Source organism: Haemaphysalis longicornis, unplaced genomic scaffold, assembly GCF_048455015.1.
Source record: "Haemaphysalis longicornis isolate Haplotype H1 unplaced genomic scaffold, Haemaphysalis longicornis Haplotype H1 scaffold_5, whole genome shotgun sequence".
NCBI classification, from domain to species: domain Eukaryota; kingdom Metazoa; phylum Arthropoda; class Arachnida; order Ixodida; family Ixodidae; genus Haemaphysalis; species Haemaphysalis longicornis.
In genome coordinates this window covers 181915408-181937635 of record NW_027526385.1, presented here as the reverse complement: position 1 = coordinate 181937635, position 22228 = coordinate 181915408, and positions in this window count along the sequence as shown.

Here is a 22228-nt window from a genome sequence, read left to right as displayed (position 1 = left end):
TTCCCAGTTAGCACTCAACGGGCCACAAGACAAAATACAACTTTATTTCATTTTCAAAAAGTAGGGTTCAGTACCTCACTCAGCGCCATTCCAGCCACGAACGACGTTTTTTAACCGAAAAAATGGAAGTACGGAAATACGTTAAAATTTTGTCCTGCAGTGACCAACGTTTTTAGATTAGGTCAGTTGGCAAAGAGCGCGGCCTTCCAAGCACCGCGGCGCGGGCCGGTGCTGTCGCCGACCAGGCGGTGGCGCTGCGGTAGCGTTGAGATCGGTCTCGGCGCGTCGTCTGCTACTCCTTGCTTGGAAAGGCGCCGGTGAACGACCACCGCACACCGTTAATGTTCTTCTTTGACATGCGAAATCCAACTTCGCGCTACTCTTACGCTTTAGTGGCAAGAGCTTTACAATTTTATCGACATTATAACGAGAAACAAGCTGTACTTAAGAAAAAAAAAAAAGACAAGGCAAACACTGCACAGTCCGCTTGTCTTCGACTGCTTCCCGTTCCATTTATTTATTTTTTCATTTCTTTTTCCCCAGTACGGGATCCCTTATAGCTCATTAATGTTTAAAGCATACCCGAATACGTCTTACACTTCTGAGAATGCGGGAAAGCCTACAATAGTCAGCGATCTACTTGGAATCAAGAAAAGGCGCCTCGACATTTTTATTTATGCTGTGGCACGGCCGCTGGATGGGAGCGCACGATCCAGCGGCCGTGGCTGTGGAAGCAAATGCAGTAGGTACGTTTTCACAAGACCATGTTTACAACCCCAACAAAACTGATCAAGTGAGCCGATTGGAAACCAAGTGCTGACGTGCGCGCTCAAGTGCACGCGCTCAGCAAATTCTTGGTATTTTAACTGCGGACACGAAAAATTATGATTTGTTAAACAGTTTCGCTGTTAACAAAGAAAACTGAACCAATTATTAAACCAATGTTTTTTTTTTATTTCTCTGACAGGTATAAATGTGGTTTTTTAAAAGAAATAAACGTTTTTTCTCGGATGAGAATGTTTGTCGTATTGCTATTCTTTTTTGTTGGTTCGTAAATCTGATGGACTATCTGTTAGGGTCACAGACACTTTCATATATCTTCTTGTAGTCCAGATATGCCGATTTTTTAAAGCGTTAGCCTTCACTTATCTTCTTCTGGCCCTGATATGCCGATTTTTTGAAGCGTTTAGCCTGGTAGTTTTTCCGCTGAGCCATCGCTTATGGTGTCATCTGCGTTGATTTTTCCTGCTTGTTTCTTTTTGCAATCTACATTTCTTGCAACACTTCTCAGTTTTGACTAGTCAGATGAATTAATTTATAAGAGGTTTAACGGGCCGACGCTTCACAGGCGATGAGGCGTGCCGTAGTGGAAAGCTCCGGATTAATTTTGACCACGTAGGGTATCTTTAACATGCGCTGAAATCTGGAACATACGGGTGTTTTCGCTTTCCGCCTCTATCAGAATAGCGGCCGCCGTGGCCGGGAATCGAACCCGAGTCCTTGCTCCCAGCAGCACGGCGCCTTATACCACCGCGCCGGGTAGGGATCTGATCTGACAGCACCGTGAATATGTTGTGCCACACAGACTGCATGCCCTTTCACGGCAGTTGTTGCGGATGAAACGTCTGGAAACAGGTAACATTTGTTCCAAGGGCTGATCTTTAAGGCAACAATGTAGCGAATAAATGTTGCTACATTCTCCTGCCTTGTCAGCTGAGGGTGAATATTCCCATTTTTATCGCTGTAGCTACACGGCGGTACAAGTAAACCTCTTGAATTAACTTCATCCGACAAGTTTTGACCGACTACTGCACCTTTCTCAATCAGCACAACTGCACCCAGAATGTTCGAGCTTGTAGAAGAATAACCTGGCTAGGCGAAGCCTTCACATTCTACGATTGAAATGTCGTACATTTGCTGAATTCCTGCATAACTGCGAACCACAACTCATGCAGTTCCCAATGTACGTGCTGACATCGGCGCTTTCTACACCACTCGCGCCACTTACGCCAGTTTCCTCGCGCAAAGACCCATCATTTTGGCAGGACGCAACATAGGTGGGAACCACTGTCATCCATTTGGATGGTTTTTGGCATGACTTTGACGTATTTGGTGGCGACAGATGCTCAGGTATGTTAGGGAAAATACAGGGCGCCGCGCCGTCCCTCAGAGTCCACCTGCCTTACGGTATCCTTACAGTTTGACCGTTCACAGCGTGTTCGTAACAGTTGACGACGTCTGAAGGCTCACAATGAATGTCACAAACGTATGTTATGGCGTAACCTTGAAGTTTTTCCGCGGAATCGCGATTTCCCACGCCTTCAATCCGTCAGGACCCTCCGGCGCTTTGAAGAAATGCCGCTGCACGGACTTGGCCGCTTCCGAAGCATACCCCGCACGGCAGCCTGGCGCGCAGCACGTCAACAAACTGCGCCGACACTTCAGAGATCCACTAAAATATGTATGCACGATGACAGCACAGAGCGAATACGTTAATACAGACGTGACGAACAGGCGAGCGCCAACAGCACAGCGAAAATACATGGCCGGGGCGAGCCTCGCTCCACAAACTAGATCTCAACGCAACGCCAGCGCCACCTCTCGGAATGGCGACAAAATGGTACCGCCTCTCGAGGCGCAGTTTGCAAACTGACCTAATCTAAAAACGTTGGCAGTGACGTAATATAGACAGCAGTGACGTCAAGTGGGCCAGCACTAAACATATAACTTTAAGGGCGTTAACTGCACGCTATAGGATTAAAGCCATGCGATGAAATGAAACTAAGGGCACCACTGAAATCGTCCAGTCATGTGTCTTAGTGGTCGGTTTCTTCGGCGGCCGCGCCAATCGCACAAACCACACTCTGGCGTCATAAATACCTAGTTGAAAAGTGGCTAGGGCATCGCGACTGCGTCATCCGTGTTCCTTAATATCGTCATTACTTTCGCAGTTAGCAATAAAATTGGTGTAATTGTTTCCGGGAGAAAACCGTATTTCTAATGAACCAAACCTGTATTCTCTCTTTACAGCCCCTGTAAAATAGACGCCATGCCTGCAGTTTGGGTCCACTCTTTGGACCTAGCTACTTGTTCATGTTGAAACTATGAGAGAGAGAGAGAGAGAGAGAAAGAACACTTTAATGTTCCCGAAAGTGAGAGTTGAACCCTAGTTTGGAGGTCCATGCGTTTGCACTAGCCGCCCTGCCCCGTGTCACCAGCAGGGAGAGAGAGAAACTTTGTTATAAAATGCAGTTAAGAGGGCGGAGAGGGTGGGATGAGCCTGACAGCGACAGTGGTTGCTCGGTTCACCAGGGAGATTTTGATTCCCGGTTCCGAGCTACCCAGCACCCCCTCCCGCTGCTCGTCCCATGCTAAGGAGAAGGGGTCATTTGGACATGCCCACGTGGAGTGGAACATGGTGGCTAGAGCACCGAAGGAAGGACGGTTGCGGAGGGAAACAGTCTGCGGTGAATATTGTGCAGTGCGGCACTACACTTAAGAGGGTCGGAATGCGAGAGCCTCCGCGTGCGCTCCTGAGAGTTAATTAAAGCTGACATGAGCGGGGGGCGAGATGGTAGTGTAGGAGCAAGTCGTGATAGCTGAAGGAGGCTTTCTCAAGCCGACCTGGCACCGTGTGAGGGGACAAGACTGGGGCCCGCTCATACAGTGAGTTGTCGGGCAGTATCATGGGCCGCCTTGTTACACCCAACACTGCATGTTGGCTCAGGTGCAGATCAGTTTTATCGGGGTGGGGGGTGAATTTTTGGAAAAAATTTCGATTGCCGGCCGGGTTACTAGCCCCGTGCGAAATTTTCAACGACCGTCTTTCAATCAGAGATAACGATTGCGGAGGCTGGCCGTTGTGTTACGGCTTGTGCAAATCTGTTTCTTCCGCCGTCGCGCGACACGTGGTACGGGCGGAGCGTGAGGTTACCGGGGGGAGGGGGTGGGCGGAGGGGTTTGGTCTGTTAACTACTGCCACTGCGTGTGCGTCCTGGTATCGATAGTCCGCCGCTTCGGCATAGAGTATGTCTGATTTCGTTTGGAAGCGCCGGCACAGCTCTAGTGCTCTATGCGCCCTGCGACCCTTGTGATGAATGGGGTGCACATTGCATAGTATGGGGCGGACTATACGACATGCATGCGTAACCCGGGGTATTGGGAGTATCCTATTTGTAATTAAAGGGCGTGTAGCTCTAGACGGTCTGGTTTGTGTCTTCCGATGGGAGTGGCCGAAAGGCTTCGCGGTTAATATGATGGGCATTTACGAGTTCCTGCGCGGTATTATAGACCGCCAGACCTTCGAGTCGAGCAGTCGACGCGGGAATGGGCCCTTGTAACACGGCCTTATAAGCTTTTCTAATGAGTCAATCAATCTTCTTGCAGTACAAGCTTAACTTGCCGGACGTTGGCGACCCGTTTCTTGCAAAAGATTCCGCCGCCGTAATTGATTTTTTTCAAAACAAGTGACCATGCAAGTCTAACTGCCTTTTCTGTGGACATAAAATTATTGTTTTATTCTTTGCCACATGAAGGTTTGCTTTCCAGTGTCGAGGCGGTCATTGATGATTTCGGTGTGGTCGAATTTCAGAACGCCTGTGGTGTGAGCACGAGTGGATTCTTGGAGCTTTAATCTTTTTATCTTACATCAACTTTTGTTTCATTTGATAGTAACATTTACCTGCAAAAGCAGAGTGTTTGTATGGGGTCGTGCATAGCACCAGTTTTAAGTGATTTGTTTTAGCCCGTTGTGGCAATGCCCTCTTTCAGCAGCTGGGTGCGCTTAAAGTGTTGAAAATTTTCAGATACGTCGATGAGTTTTTAATTGTTTTAGACACTTCATGTTTTATTGACCCTTCAGCCATGAACAGCATTAATGCTGTTTTATCATTGTCTCAACCTGTTGTGTCGCGTATCTTAACCTCTTTTAATGCCTGTTTTACGCCGCTCACTTTTACCAGAGTCCTTCAATGCTTCTCGAAAGGCATTGAAGGACTCTGCTTTTACGTTTGAATTGCCCGCGCATGACAGCATCAGGTTTTTAGATTTGCGGCTGCGTTTTGAAGATGATCACGTGTGTTAGGTGTACGAGCCAAGAGCCAACAAGCCGCCCCTGCGGTACAGCTCGCACACTCTAAGCTGGTTAAAGGAGTATTGTGGTGTCTTTCTTGTCTAGCGCTCTCAGCAAGTCATGCCAACAAGCGGTGGATGAAAGCCTTGACATGCAGGTGGCACGTTTGGAAGCTGCGGGTTTTCCAAGGCAGGTCATTGTTTTAGTCGCGGAAGGCTTGCATCGCAAAAGAAAAATTGAGTCTCGTTTCGGCGATGAGCAGAAGGCAGAAAACCTGAGGAAGAAAAAAGAAAGAAGAGCTAAGGAGAAGATAGCTGTTATCTCATACATGTATAAAATCTCGCATAACCTCAAGAAAGTTGGGCAACGTTCAGGGGTAAAGGTCGTGTTCACGGCGACTAACAAGCGTTCGGCGTTGTGCAAGTTGAGCTGTCCAACGCGTGCGCGAAAACCGATTTGGGCTATCAAGCACAGACACGCCTTTGTGAAATGCCGACGTAGCGTTGTCTGCAAAATTCCTCTGTCGTGTGGCAGACACTATATCGGCCGGACCGGCAGATGCTTAAACGTTCGCCTACAAAGCACAAGAACAAGGTCAGGAGCATTGCCACCGACGGCCAGCTGGCTGCTTATTGTAAAAAACGTGTCTCGGGAAGCCCATGTCATCCTCTGTATGACGAAACAACCGTCTCGTATTTTCACCGCTCGGGCCTGAAAAGAGAAATTGTGGCAGCGGCAGAGATAGCAAGGTCTGGGTATCAATGCATCAGCAGGCCGTCTGTAGCCTTATGGAAACGAATTGGATTTCTTGTCGTAGGCGGTTCGTCCCTGTGCTTTCTTGTTATGCCTATCGTTTTGATGTTCCCTTTCCTTTCTCCTCTCTTCATGCTAGCCAGACGTGTTTATAAGTGCTGGTTCTGCACTAAACGTTTTGTTGAACCTTTGGCGCTTTTCCCGTCCACGCCTCGTCCTGTGTTTTTAAATAGCGCTTGTTTTCTGTGTGATAAAAGAACCAACACGCCCAAACCTTTCCCTTCTTAAGGGAAGAAGTAGGTGATGCGGCTTATCACGAAGGCGTGTACCAGCTGGAGTTTATCTTTCTCCTTGTGTCCTTTGTTACGCGTGGTTAGTCTCCGCATTCGGCCGATAGTCTGGTTTACATACGAAGTAAATTTGCGACATAAATCGAGTGTTTCATCTGTTGCGCTGCATGACGAGACCAAGAAATCTGATATTTTCTGCCGTTGGGATGGTGCTGGTCCCAATTGAATTTTTATCTCAGCAGGGGCTTCCGATCTATGCTTCGCAAGGTAGAAGAAGGAGCTCAGATCTCAGGTGAACAGTTGAGTGTGCCTCCTAGACAAAGATTTGTGCACCGATTTGTAAGGTTTCTTCACTCCGCTCATCACTACCGCTCGGTGCCCAGAGTGTATTGTCATCCTCGTAGAGGCTAAGGTGAGGGATTCTTTCAAGCCTCTTGGGGATGTTGAGAGGGGCAAGATTAAACAACAGCGGAGACAGTAAGGCGCCCTGCGGTGTGCCAACTGAGTTTAGTATTAAAGATCCGATGTGACGTCTCCGACCTGAATTATTGCAGTGCGAGACATGAGGAAGTGCGTTACGTAATTGTAAGTACGTTCTCCAGGGCAGACTGTTGCCAGCCCTTGCAAGATTGCCATGCGTGGTACCCGGTCAAATGCCTTCATGAGGTCTAGGGCACGTTCAGCTGCTGTGTCCAGTTCTGACGGAGGGGTAATTACTTCCCTGAATAGTTGAAGAAAAATATCTTGAGTGGGAAATCCTGGTGTAAAGCCAGTCATGGAGTTTGAAAGAGAATTAGTAGAGGTGATATGATTCGTAAGGCGAACATGGAGGATGTGCTCTAGTACTTTTCGAACGCATGAAGTTAGGGAGATGGGCCGAAGATGATCAATACTGAGCGTCTTCACCGGTTTGGGTATAAGGGCAATTGCTTCGTGCTTCCAGGACTAGGGTAGAGCGCCGAGTCTCCAAAAATGGTTATAGTATTTTGCGAGTGTTGAGATAGATTGGTGGTCTAGATTACACAGCACCTTATTTGTGATGCCGTCTGGTCCTGAGGCCGACCGTGGGTGAATGTGGAGGAGGGTGGCTCGTGCGTTCGCTTCCTTTATTTCTGCATCTACTTTAGCATTAGCTTCTCCTGAATAGGACGGAAGGGACGGCCTGTCTCCTATAGGGATGTAAAGGGAGCGTACCTTATTGAGAAGTTGTTGATTTGCGCACGGGAAATTATGAACTATGGCGGATAGCTGATTAATCCAGTCGACTTGGACCATTATGTGTCACAAGATGTCAGACAAGTGAGCGAGTGCATTTCATACTGAAATTTTCCTTCATTTGATCACATATCTGGCCCCATTGATCTCGCGCCATTTCGGATGGGTGGTTTTCTATGGCCTCGGGTAATTCAACTAGCTTCAGGTGGAGCTTGCAGTTGTGCTTGTTGTTGGTTCAGCGGCGTTGTATGCTTTTGAATGCTTCCATCATATGCTGTAGCCGGGAAGTCACTACATCCGGAGGGTATTCCGGGTCTAATCAAGCGCTTACAAGTCGGGCATTGGAGATGATACTCTCGACCCAGTTTGGAATTTGTCGGTGCTAATTTCTTGCGAGGCGTTATTAGTACGGACGTTGCAGAACTCATCCCAATTAGTAAAATTTGTCTCGGTCGCGACGTAATGGTAGCGTCGAGGAAGGTATCCCTTTGGATAATTACGTGATCGCAGCCCAGCGAAAAGTCGGTGCAGGTTCAATGGCAGCGTTTGATTTTGTGACTGAGAGGGAGGTGTGGGGAAGAGTCGTTTTGGAGGGTATTGCCAATTCTGAGGGGGGGGGGGGGGGGGATCGATAAATCCGACTCAATGACAAGCATGTGTGCTTGCATTTTTTTTTCCAGAAATATCCCGAAGCAGTATGAGGGGCACTGAAGACCCCGCTATAATCAGCATGTGATTTTACTCTGCCTGCTGCGCGAGAGAAAATAAATGACTAACTTTATGCCCAGTATCGTTGGGGCTGCTATATACGTTAAATATGGATATCCTAGGCGTATCTCGTTTAGGTGGAAATAGGACTACAAGTTCGCATGAGATATCAACGCTATAGAATTGAGATCTTTGAGCTGCACATTCCGTTGAGCCAAGACCGCCGTTTTGGCATTGGTTATACAGTGGAACGCCTTGTAACCCGACAGCTCAACTGCAGTGCTTGTTTCCAGTAAGACAATAACTACAGCGGAAACTCCATAGACTGAATAAGAAACTGCAGATTGGGGGCGTTTCCTGCGGTACGCTCTGCAATTCCACAGCCACACACGGAGTAGCTGCTTATGCTTGCTCATACGTGGGGTTCATAAAGGTGCTGGTAAACCGCGGGAGGGGCTGTGGAAGCATTATTATTGGCAAAAATGTCCCCCAAGAAATTGTGTGGTTTTGTTCGTAATTCCTGAACGTTGGCCTGAAGAGCAGATAGATTGCTTTTCGGGGCTTGCTAATAGTTTGAGTATTCTGGTTTTTGCTCCAGTACCGCCTGCTTACACGAGTTTTCTATTGCGGACAGGTGCTTTTCCACAAGATCCTCTCCGTACGATAGGGCAGGAGCGGACTGGGAGTCGCCGGAAACTGCCTTACGCTTGGGTGGCGGGGAATAGGAGAGGCTGCTTCTTCCGCGGGAGGAGTGATTCTCTGGTTCAGAGATTGGTTTTCCTGCCTGAACGCGGCGTTGTCCTGGCAAAGGAGAGTCATTTCCGCCCTAATGGCATTAAGCTCTTTTAGGATGTCATAGGACGGAAGTAGGAATGGGAATGGGTGCGATGACCCGGGAAGGGAGGTGGTGGGTTTTACGAAGTACAGTTCGGGTTTTCAGGAGGTGTCCCCGTGGCGGTGCGAGAGGGAGTTGGCTCCAATTGTTCTTTTGGGTCCCGCGTCTTTGGCCTGGAAGGGTTAGATGATCCTGGGGTTTGTCTTGTGATCGCAGGAATTCGGCGTTCTTTTCAGAGACGGTGTTAGTGTTGTGCCCTTCAGCCACAGTCTGGGCGAATGGGGGTTGCGATCTGCGCGGTTGGAATCGTTTAGAGCAATCCGCGGTCCCAGGGAGATGAGCTCCGGGACAGACGATGCACCTTGGAGCACACGGAGGGAAGGGAGCGGGCGGGTGTGGGGGAGGGGCGGGGGGACTTCAGCGGGGTTCCATGTGCCGCAGCTGGAGCAGCGGGAACGAGATTGATTATGTGTCCGGCCTCCCACAATGTTGTGCAGGCCCCTGTCTTCCTCCGAAGTGGCTTGGAGCGATAGGTAGTGGTCCCGTAACAAATCATTTATCTCCACAAGGTTCTTTCCCCGGGGCTTCTCCTCCAAGCCGCAGCATCGCTGAATATCTGGCTCCGGGTATCTTCAACCGACCAACTCAGCATCCGATACAATACAGTACTTCTATTTACATCACACTCAGGGGACTACGAAACAGTGCTCGCTGGAGCCCGAAGACGACGGCCCAAGAGCTCCGGCGCTCGGTCCGCGTCTGTCTGTGTTCATGGTCCCTTCATCTTGCCGCTGAGGACCGGGGGAAGGGGGAAAAGAGACTCCACTCCGTCGGGTTCCAGCTCCACGCCGGTGGCCGGGCGGACATCCGGTGTGATCAGGCGCAGCCTTTCTCGCGATAAGCAGCGTTTGGAAGCACCGCGCAACCCGCCTTTTCGATTCCCGCGCTGGTCTTCCCAGGGACCACACCAGTTCATCATCATCATCACCAGTCTATCTACGCCCACTGCGGGGCAAAGACCTCTCCTATTAATCTCCCATTACCCCGATCCTCGGCTAACGGCGACCAATTTATCCCCGCAAACTTCTTCATCTCATCTGCCCATCTAACTTTCTGCCGCCCCCTACTACGTTTGCCTTATCTAGGGATCCACTGTGTTACCCTTAAAGGAGCCATGAAGACAAAATACAAGTTGGGTTTATTAGAAAGACTGCTTGGTCCCAATAACAATGATACCAATATCATCGCAATCTTCGAACAAATAACGGAGATATTAAAGAAAACGTGTGAAGCAGTCGCGACTCCTTAGCCAATTTCCCGCAACTTTTCTATGACGTCACCTAACCTTGTTTGTGCGATTGGCGGCCGCCTAACTGACCTGTCGCGACGACACATGACTGGACGTATGTAATGGGGCCTCTAGTTCCATCTGACCACATCACTTGAATGCTAACGTGCAGTTAACGCACTGAAAATTATGTTTTATTGTTGGCCCGTATGACGTCATTCTTGCTCATAACACGTCACTGTGGCGCAAAATTTGAAAGTTTTTAAATACTTCTTGCTTTTTTTTCGTTAAAAAACATCTTTTGTGGCTGTAATGGAGCTGAGTGAGATACTGAATCCTAGTTCTTTCAAATTAAACGAAGTTGTATTTTCTCTTCATGGCTCCTTTAACGACAAACGGTTATCTTGCCTTCGCATTACATGCCCTGCCCACGTCCATTTCCTCTTAATTTCAGCTAATATGTCCGTAATGCGCGTTTGTTCCCTGACCCACTCCTCTGTCTTCTTATCTTTTAATGTTACACCTATCGTCTTCCGTTCCATTGCGCGCTGAGTCGTTCTCAATTTAAGTTGAACCCTCTTAGTGAGCCTCCAAGTTTCTGCCCCGTAGATAAGTACCGCTACGATGCAGCTGTCATACACTTTCTTCTTCAGGGACAATGGTAGGCTGCCATTCATTATCCGAAAATGCCTGCCGAATGCACTCAACCCCATTCTTTAGCCTTCGAATTATCTCTGGCTCATGGTTGGGACCCGGGGTCACAACTTGGCCTAAGTAGTTATATTCGCTTACAACTTCCACGGCCTCGCCACCTATCTCAAACCGCTGTGCTGTTCCGAGGTTATTCATCATTACTTTAGTTTTCTGCATATTAATTTTCAGGCCCACGGTTCTACCCTGTTTGTCCAGTGCGGTAAGCATGCTTTGCAATTCCTCCCCCGAGTTACTTAACAAGGCAACGTCATCAGCAAATTGAAGGTTACTGAGGTATCATCCATTAACCCTTACTCCCACCTGTTCCCAATCAAATGTTCTGAATACTTCTTGTAAACATGCTGTGAATAACATCGGGGAGATCGTTTCTCCCTGCCTGACAGCGTTCTTTATAGGTATTTTATTGCTCTCCTTATCTAGGATGATGGTAGCTGTGGACCCACTGTAAGTATCCTCTAGCATTCTTACATAATGCTCATCTACACCATGGTTCCGTAATGCCTGAATGACTGCTGAGGTTTCGACCGAGTCAAATGTTTTGTTTTAGTCTATGGAGGCTATATATAGGGGATCAGTATACTCTGCGCACTTCTCTATCACCTGATTGGTCGTGTGAATATGGTACATTGTTGAATAGCTTTAAGGAAACCCTGCTTGCTCTTTAGGTTGACTAAAATCTAAGGTGGCACAAATTCTGTTAGCGATTGCCTTGGTAAGTACCTTGTAGACGGCTGACAGTAAGCTAATCGGCCTGTAATTTCTCAAGTCTGTTATGTCCCCTGTTTTATGGATTAGATGATATTCGTGTTCTTCCAAGATTCCGGTACACTCGCGGTCATTAAGCATTGCGTGTAGAGGTTTTTCCAGTTTTACTATAATACAATCTGCCCGTCATCTTTCAAGACGTCTGCTGTTATCTGATCTTCACCGGGTGCTTTGCCCCCTTTCATTTCTTTCAAAGCCCTGTTTACTTCTCCTGTCGTTAGTGCTTCGCATCTATCGCCTCTGAACTATTTTCTCGTTCGGCATTATCCTGAATGTCCCGGCTACTGTACAGATCTCTATAGAACTCCTCGGCTACTATGACTATTTTATCCGTGTTTAGGATGACATTGCCTTGCTTGTCTTTAAGTGCATACATCTGATTTCTCCACACACTTAGACGCCTCTTCACTGCTTTCTGCTGCCTCCGTTCTTTACCGCATATTCGATCCTTTCCATATTATACATCCGTATGTCAGCTGCCTTAATCTTATTAATTAACTTCTAAATCTCCGCTAGTTCAATTCCGTCAGCTGGGTTGGAGATCGTCATGATTTGCTGTTTCCTAATTAAATCTTTCGTCCCCTGGGAAAGTTTGCCAGTATCCTGCTAGCCATCGTGCCCCCGACTTCTACTGGACACTCCGGGATAATGCGTGTAAGTGTTGTTCTCTTCTCTTTCTTAAGAGCTTGCTGAAAACTTGCTTGGAGGTATAATCTATTCGAAAACAAGTTACCACTCTAGTCTGCCCGTATCGTTATACATCCACTCGTGCAGGAGCCTAAAACAGAAGATAGGTCTTTTTTGGGTTCCCTTTCCAGATTGAGTTTATTGGGAGAATATCGAGAGAAGGGAACATAAGTATACATAAAAAAGAATGGGGAGGGTGGCTGCAGCATCCACCGCAACGCAGGCGTCCTTTTCGGAGCGGGCGGCGTGGGAGAGTCGTGTTCATTTCCTAGCGTTTACTTACTGCGCGCACAACACACACACACACACACACACACACACACACACACACACACACACACACACACACACACACACACACACACACACACACACACACACACACACACACACACGCACACACACACACACACACACGCACACGCACACGCACACGCACGCACGCACGCACGCACGCACACGCACACGCACACGCACACGCACACGCACACGCACACGCACACGCGCACACGCACACGCACACACACACACAGACTCCTGGCAGGTCACTGCACAGATAATAACAGTCGTGCGCCGGCGTCCTCGGGGCAACAGACGCTCTTCGAATTGGCCTCCCCGAACCCCGGAGGCCGTTTCGGAGGCGCCCACGGCGGTCGTATTAGGTGTCGGGTGACGGGACCCAGGTGCTTTACGTGATTCACTGAAGGCAGGCAAGCTATGTGAACTTTTTCTGCGTGTGGCGCCGACGCTTCTTCTGTCTCGTCTCCCGCGTTGGCTGCAGGTCCTTACAATAAAATACAACAATCTCCCCCGGATGAGCGTTTTCTTTCGCTCATGGTTTTTCTTTTTTTGAAGGTTCCAAGGGATACAGCAACTGTTCGGGCCGTCTGACCTCTGCTACCCCGGTTAGACTGAGCTTGCAAGATCGCACGAGGCATTCTCTTCCCTTGACGGTTTCCGTGATTCGACCGGTTTTCCATAGATGCCTTTTTAAGTGATCTTCCTTTAAGAGCACCAAGTCTCCAGCTTGTAGGCCACTTGACAAGGTAGGCTTGCTCAGGTGTGCTGATCTCAGCTTCAACAGGTACTCTCTGCGCCACCTTCGCCAGAAGTTTTCCGCGATGGTGCTGCGGTATCTCCAGCGGCGAACAAGTTCCTGGCCGCCTGGTGATGTTGCGGCGGGAAGACGAGGCGGTGGCAGCGTAGTGAGTTTTCGGCCCATGAGGAAGTCACCCGGCGACAGCGGTTCAGGCTCCTAAGCTTCGGAATAAACGAACGTCAATGGACGCGAGTTGATTACTGCCTCCACCTCGTTGAGAATTGTTGTCAACTCTTCAAAGTTTAGGCTGCTCCGACCGAGCGCCTTGCTGAGTGACACTTTCAGAGGTTTCACCAGGCGCTCCCAAAATCCACCCCACCGAGCGGCCCTTTCAACTATGTATTTCCACCTAATTCTGTGGTCGGCGAAGTATGATAGAGATTCTTCCGACTGCAGTGAGTCGGACATCAACTTGAGGTCTCTTGAAGATCTTTTGAATGTGAGCGCATTGTCAGAGTAGACCGTGGTGCACATTCCTCGACGTGCCATGAAGCGCTTAAAGGCCAATAGAAAAGCGGTAGCCGAAAGATCACCGACAAGCTCGAGGTGCACTGTTACGGCACATGTGAAGAGGGCGATGTGAAGAGGGCACATTAGCGGGCCAGCGAAGTCGAGTCCAACGGCGTCAAACAGGTTCCCCTGTTTTACTCTATCGGCAGGAAGCGGTGCCACTTGCTCGGACACCGGGGGACAACTTTTGTTTCCGACACTTCAGGCACTGATTTACAACTTTCTTCACGACGTGCCGCCCCCTGAGGATACAGTATGAGTCTCTTAATTGAGCGAGAGTTTCCCGCACGCCGGAGTGCAACAGCCGTAGGTGCTGTGCTCGCCGGGGAGCACTATTGGATGCTTCGTACTTTCGCTCTTCTGGCTGAAGTGTAATCTCCCCCCTACTCTCATGCAGTGTTGCGGAGTTCCCATTCCGGAATTGGAATGACTCCGGATTCATTCCACCTTTTCGAGATGGTGGAATGGAATGGGAATGGAATGAGGACAACGCTTGGATGTGTGGAATGGGAATGGAATTAAGCCCCTTTTTCCTGGAATGGAATGGGAATGGAATGGGGATTTTTAGACGACCATTGCTGGCGCCTTCCGGCTACTTAAAAATTAGCCTGTGGTGAAGACTGCGTCAGTATATCTCAAAGGGAGCACCGCCGACGAAAACTAGAACTTATACCCTTCATCTAGAGTAACTGGATCTGCGCAGCCTCCCGCAGCGCCTGTGACAGTGAACTTCAAGTGGCGCAACAGCGTCTGGCCGGTGGCGCCGTTAGTTCGGCTCTTCGTGCTTATGCAGGATTTTTGAGACGTAGCATTCTCTGTGGCGCCGATGGCAGAGCGGCGTCTCTCTCAGTGGCAGGCGCTGTGTGGCCTGGCCAGCAGGCGGGGAATAGCATCGAGAAGTAGGGGGGGGGGGGGCGCGGATACCAATTGCGCGCATCCGAAGCGGCAGTGTTTCGTACCGCAAGCTATAGCAGCGAAATCTTGGAGCTAACAATATAAAGTGGTCGCGCATGAAACATGAATCAACAAATCTGCTTGACGTTCTCCTCCCACTCTCTGTGCACGACACGCAAAAGATAGCCTTGATCCTTGTAAGCCGACCTTGTAGGCATCTCGCGGAAATATGGCGCCAACCTGTCGACCGGCAGTCCGTGGGTTGCAGCAGGGCACCGGGGGGTCCAGCAAAAATAAAATTGTGGGTGAGGGACTTGCGTGCCCGGCACCTGCCATAAGGGTAAAAAGCGACCTTCGGATATGTTACTGAGCTACCTCCTCCACGCTCTGTTACGGCGGCTACGGTAGTGAGCAGCTGGAATATACAATTACACTAGATATTATATTAGACAATGCAGAACACACAGCCGCCGAAAGGCGTTTCTTTCCAACAGTTCTGGCTCCAGCAGCACCCTTGCTTGCGAGTGCTTTGACAGCTCTCAGCAGTGCGAGACCGTGCGTTGCTTCAATTCGAAAGTGCAGCGCTTCCTCCAATTGTGCCAAACTGGTTCGTAGTTTGGTTGCTGTGTTTCTGTGCACGTGGCGTTTGCTCGTGGGCACAAACTGCCTGATTACTGAAGACTTAGTCACCGGCTTGAAAGTTGGGCATCGCCGCTATTCATGTAGGAAGGTCTCATTTCAAAATTTCGATCAGGTCCTGGTGCATATTGGTTGCACGTTCATAGAAACAAACTGCCTGCCCAGACTTCTTTGTTTTGACAGGGCTCCCGTCACGATATGGTTCTGTCACTCTAAATGAGGGGGTCATAAATAATGTCTTGTACTGAACGGATTTGGCTGAGGTAGTGCCAGGGGAATAAACAAGCGCAATGGAGGTCAATGTGGAAACAGTGAAACCTTTCCTACGGTGAATGCGAAAACTTGACAGTGTTCCGTGCTGCTGCCCTCCCGTTTCTCGCGCTGGTACCGTAGCATTAGTGCTAGTGCTTTATGCTATTAGTTCACTTGAAATTGTTCAAATAAGCATTTTGAATACGTGTACATGTCAGCAAGCTCCGCGCGACATGCCTGTGAATTATCCACAGTATACTAATTCAGCTGGTATGACGGTACGCAAAGCAGATAGCAAGTTATCATGCCACAGACTGTGCAGCAAAACGGGAAAAGCAGACACCAACGTAATAGCTGCTCCATCTTTCTTCGCGCAGAAGAAACCGTTAAAACATGCTAACATGCAAATACTATAATAAGTAGTGGGATCCCGCTACTTACTACTCAAATGGGGGCTGTGTGACACTGTCCCTTTTTAAAGCCAAAGCTTAGTTACTGAGATAAATCGCATTCTGTAAAAAAAACTAATATATTACACCTTAGACCAGTTGCTCGACCGAAATACTCGGATAAGTTCTCTACACGCAACCGGGGACGAGAAATTAAGTCTCTCTCTCTCTCTCTCTCTCTCTCTCTCTCTCTCTCTCTCTCTCTCTCTCTCTCTCTCTCTCTCTCTCTCCCTCCCTCCCTGAAACTGGGCTTTCATTGTGTCAAACGCTTAATTGAAAATCGCAAAAACCAATGGTTCTAAATAAGACAACACAGGCGGCTATCATGAAGAAGGAGTACATTAAAGGGGTCCTGAAATGCCTTCCGCCGATGCATGGATGTACATGTAACCAAATAAAGCAATGTATTAGCAATCTCCTCCTGCAAGAATTTTGTTAAAGCGATGAGTATTAGCTGAGAAATCGTAAATCAAAAACCGTGAATTATCGTCGCGCCGTATTTCCTCCTCCTTTCAACTGTTTCTTCCATGGAGGAAAAAAAAGCTTAGGAGAGGCCCCCAGCTATTGGCGGTGAGCGCGACCACGGGCGGCGCTGCGGAGCGCGCCTCCGTGACGTCGGCTTAGGGATTCTCGCATTTGTCGTCTGCTTCACTCGGGCTCGCTCTCTATGCTGTTTCTTTGCGCGCGGTTGAGATTTTGTGCTTGTCCGCAGCAGATCTCGCGAATGCGCAACTTTTTTTTCGTAACAAAAGATTTAAAACAGCGTAAACTAGCTCAAGGCGTGATTTTAAGTATACTTTTCGATACCGCTCCGGAAAAAAACATTGCCGGCGTCACCCATGCATTGCTGCGAAGCTGGTCCTGTGCGGAGCGCGAAGAGTCGGAGCTAGGCGTCAGCCTCTGTGTTCAGCAGTCTTTCGAACAAAGGTAACAGCCGCAGGCTGACAACCGACGACGGCGAAAATGGAAGACCAAAACAAATTCCAGGCCTTCGGGGCTGTCGGCTTTGGCAGAAGGCATTACGATTCCAGCTAATCGTATGTAAGGTAAAACAGATTTGGCAATCTTGCCTAATACTCGAAACTATTGTATCAAGTCACTTTACGTTGTCACGGCATGAAAGTGTGCCGACATGCACTATGGGGCGCAAATAATGTAGGTTGATTTCCAAATAACCTGCTGTGTGTATAGGCGCGTGCTGGTTTTATACCAGGCTTCTAACCAGTATGCAGGCTTATTGAGCAAAACGAGTAACCTGTAAGGCAAACATACAGTAAGGCTATGTTTGTTCAGATTTGGAGGCATATTTCGGTACATTTACCACAGCCATATCATCCCAATATTCAGATAGGCGTTATAGTAAAACTGCACTCAAGAGGGGGAGGACCAAGAGGAGGAGAAAACTTTAATAGTAAAATCGAGCTGGTTAGTGGGCAGGCTCCTCAGTCCAAGACGAGAGAGTAAGATTCATTCTTCAATTCACCGAACGTCATCCCGAGTAGGCCAGGATTTGTTCTTTGCGACTAAATGGGTTGGAAAACAATAAAGAGCTGTCTGGACATATTCATTGGTTTCGAATTGTATTATACTGAAAATTGGCATGTATACTATTTTTGCGTTAGTTAGCAAGTATATCAAGTTTTCAACACCGTAATCATGTCATAACTTTTCGGGTTGAGATCGAGTTCGTTACGATATCGATGGTTCGATAGAAATTAGGTGCACAAAAGCCGTCTTCGAGTACTGTGGACAACGTTATCTGCGCCGTAGCACAGATCTTATTGCATTGAATATTCACACGAACTTTGTGAGCCTCACAAACATCCCCAAACCTCCTAGGACGTTTAGGACGGTGCAGAAAAATGAATGCGTTGGGCACAGAAGAAAAAAAAATGTTCATCTAACAACAACGAAAGAGAAAACACCCGTTTTATTTCCTGCTGTGCGACCCGCTGCTTGATGCGTAGCATTAGACTGTTGAGTCTTCATAAGAGCATCTCAGAAATAGTTAAGGGAAGCATACGCATTTTGAATACTTATCGAGGAGCTCTGAGCGCTGAAACTCGCAAATACGCTAGATAGGACGAGGGCGAGTTGCACACGATTGTCTGAGCGATGCTCTCTGAAAGTCGTTCTCTCTCTCCTCGTGTGTTGTAAAATTGTGCGGGACAAAGCTTGAAATTATTCAGAGCCGTCAGAATCTGATTGAAAACACGCTATTTAAAGCACCAAAGCATCAAAGCGGGCGATTTCTAGCAGAGGCACTGCTGCCAGTCACAACCGGACGACCGCGGCGCGGGTGTAGCAGCGGGGCGAGTGTAGCAGACGACAGCGGAGCGGGTCCCTAAGCTGACGTCAGATCCAGGGGGCGCCACTCAAACATCTCACCGCCAATCCCGCGCATTGGCAAAAGTGTGGAGGAAGTCACGTGTTTTCGGCGGCCATTGGAAGTCGCGTTAGCAACGGCGTCCTAGCAACAGCCCGCCCGCCGTTCGCCAGTCATGGAGGAAAGGCAGCGCCTGCCTTGTCGTCCGATTGCGAAGATTGCTGCTTCGCTTTGCTGCGCTGTGGTCTTGCGGAACTCGAAAAGGATGCTGCGAGTTGCGACAGCTGCGCCGATGTGAATATGTCATTTTATTTCTACTTGCTTGCAAGTGCACCTTGTACCGCGTCAAGCTTTTGCTCCGGTCGCAATCACGACGCGCCTATTGAAGTGCAGATATCGTGAACGCGCCGTCCCGTCGTACGCGCGGGCACCCGTCAGGTAGATTTTCGGGAAGTGACACACGGTGTGCAGTACGTAAGCGACTTGCAACCGAACGATTCGCAACTCAATTTTTTGGTTATCGCCGCTGCAATATATAGTTTGCTAGGCCGGCAATGCGCGGCAGTGCCTTTGCAACTGTTACAAGGTAGATTCCCAGTTGATATAATTCCATCGTCCTATTACCTTAGTAGGTGTCCGTCTGTTGACTGGAAGAGTGCTGGATCTGGATCTTTTTAAGTGCAATGCACTTCTTAAGCTACCCTGAACCTGCGTCCACCGGCGATGTCCGCGCACGTGGAAATGGGCGCGCGCAGCCTGGCCGCTGACATGGCATATACCCACGTGGGGGATTGGCCAGGAATCTCCTCGTCTTCCTTGGCAACGGGGGGAGATGGGCGCGCGCTGCCTGGCCGCTGACATGGCACATACCCACGTGGGGGATTGGCCAAGAATCGGGCGTGAGAAGGGCTAATGCACCTGCTTAAAGGAGTACTGACACGAAATTTCAAAGCTGAGATCCGCTCTAGCAATCAAGTACAACGACGACACAAATAGGTGTCTGTGAATAAATGCATCTTTCTTTCTTTGTAGTTGTGTGTGTGTGTGTGTGTGTGTGATCTCTCTTTCGCGAACATTACCGAACCGCGCAAATTCAACTCGTGCATTCGCACTTTCACATTCTTCCCCTCGGGGAAATGCGGGAATTTTGTGGTCTCGCTCTGGATTTCGCTTTTCAACGCTTCATACTGCGAGGTTAGTATGAACGTTTTCAACTGATATCACCTTGAATTTATTGACACTGAGACAAGTTGAAACTTGGCGAAAAAAAGTTTATTGACGCCACCCACCCTCTCATTTTTTTTTACTCAATAAAACGTTTTGCCTCCTCCTTCTCCTCCTCCTCCTCCTCCTCCTTCGCAAAAAATTCTATCGAAGGCACGCGAACAACGGTAAAAACATTCCACAATTTTTTAGCGTGAAATCTGCATGAAGTACTGCTTACCTATATATATAGAACGGCCGTTTAATTGACTAGTCATCTCTGGGATTGCCAGTGAAACTTCAACGCAAACTTGGGCACTTCCCAGTCCGGTAGCCGCACGGCGTTCGCCCACTGTTTGCGGCGTTCTCCATCGCTTGGGAACCTATAAACGGCGGCGATTGCAAACAAAGGATGAATGCACACCAATGTACAGCAATACTTGTCAGCGGAATGATGCACTAACCGGTGGAAAGTGACGCCCAATTCCTTGGGTACCGATCGCGACTTGCAGCCTGGCACCGAGCATTGGGGCATTGTTAGAGCGAGCCGCTTCGCAAACCTGCTACGTCCACACTGAAGACGTGTAACAGTGTAACCGCGCGTTTAGGTTCACGGTCACGCGCTGCAAAACGGCCTTCTACCTGCCTATCAGCTGATTTCCGCCGGCTCGGCGCTGGCAGATGCAGACGACAAGAGAGGCGATACAGGACGGAGGAGGCGGAGAAGGTGCACCGAGAGAGAGAGGCAAAAAGAGTCCGCCAATGGCATGGAGGGCCAATTGTCCGCCATTCGACTTACAGAAATGGCGTTTCCGGCTGCGCTGGGTGTGACGTCAGGGCCTCTCCTAAGCTTTTCTTTCCTCCATGGTTTCTTCGCTGTTGGCCTCCCCTCCCATGATGCTCCGCTCCTCAGCGGTGACGTACTTCCGCTATTGCGCTCCCACAGACTGCCGTCTGCTACGGGCCAGCTCTTTCGGCTTTTTCATCTCTAGACACCATGGACACAGGCTGGAAAAGCGAACGAATGACCTGGCCGCATGTGTGCGGCCTGGACTTGCCCTTTCGCGGTGTACGTAGCTGCAGGGCTGCAGTTGGTATCGGCGGCGAACTCGCAGCCGCGTGGGGAGAATCGTCGCTCGTTCCCTTTGGTGCACCGCGCACTGTTTATCCAAAAAGCGCGGTCTCAGATGTGGCCCCGTTGGTGCCGGGTGTTATTTTGCGGTGGTTGTAATTCCTACTACCGGCGGCATGTGAAAAAAGACATTTTCAACCGACACAGAACCCGTGCACAAAACGCGCCGGATCGGATCGCTTTATCAGCGGCGATGAACGTGAAGGCGAAGAGCAAACCAACGCTGCACTCGATCAGCGAGAACCCGTGTTCTGACAAGCTGCACCCATGTGTTGCATTCAACACTGACGGGAAAGCGTTTGTTTGCACTTGTTTGGATGGTCGTAAAATGTCCAAACACTCCGGCACTCCGCTAGCAGATCAGCCGGCGAGACATTTCGGAAAACATTTGACAGATGGCGCCGTATGCATTAGTGTGTCGCTACGCAAAACTGATGAGACGCTCTACTAAAACTCCCATCGTGGTGTCACGTAGCGGGACGCAAAAATTTAGCGTTTAGCGTATGCAAAGGCCACAAACGCTGTACTAAAACTCTATTAGCAGCAAAATAGCGTGCGTATGTGAAACCGCTTGCGTTTACAAAGCTGCACGCCGAGCGCGTACGTTTCAAACCTAGTGACATTGTTTAAATACACTGGCAAGCACAGTGTAACGTAGTCAGATATCAACCGTATGCTCAGGCGACAAGCAAGAGCTTGTTTTATGTGGGGCGGAGATTGCGCATAAAGGCCCGTTCGCACTTGCGACGGAAGCGAGTGAGAGCGGCAGGAATTCCGTCGCTTTGTCGCGCGACGATCGTTTTTGTCGAATGGTCGGGACAAATTTTCATAGAGATAATTGGTCTCCTCGATTTGGCTACACTTTCTGCACCAGTTCAGGCGGTGCAGCACTCGCGCACTCGATTTGCCAGTGCACCTTGCGCCACCTGCACTTCGGCCCTCGATTTGACGCCGTGCTGCACCAGTTCTTCTACACTTCTGCACTAGCCCCTGTGCGAGTTCTCGTCTCGTGCAAGGTGTAGCGTGCGAAAGAACTGGCGCTGCACTTGCACGGCACTTTTGAGAAAGTGTAGCCGAATCGAGGAGACCAAATATACTGACTCTAGAGGGAAAGCGCGCCGCTGAGCCAATGCATTGGAACCGTACGACACACAGTGGCAGACATGATACAACGATTTGAAGGTTGCCAGCTGAATTTTTGCTTACTAAAAACGGCGAAAGCGATGGGTTGTAATCTGGCAACGGGCTACTGTGGCGTTCCCGCGTCCGGCTAGCGAAGCATGCCGGGATTAATTGTAACATGGCGGACCGCTGGCCAGGCGGATTTTGTGTAGGCGGCGTCGACAGCATTGCGTAGTTTATCTCCTGTGGGTAGGTAACCGGCGTGTTTTCGGTTTA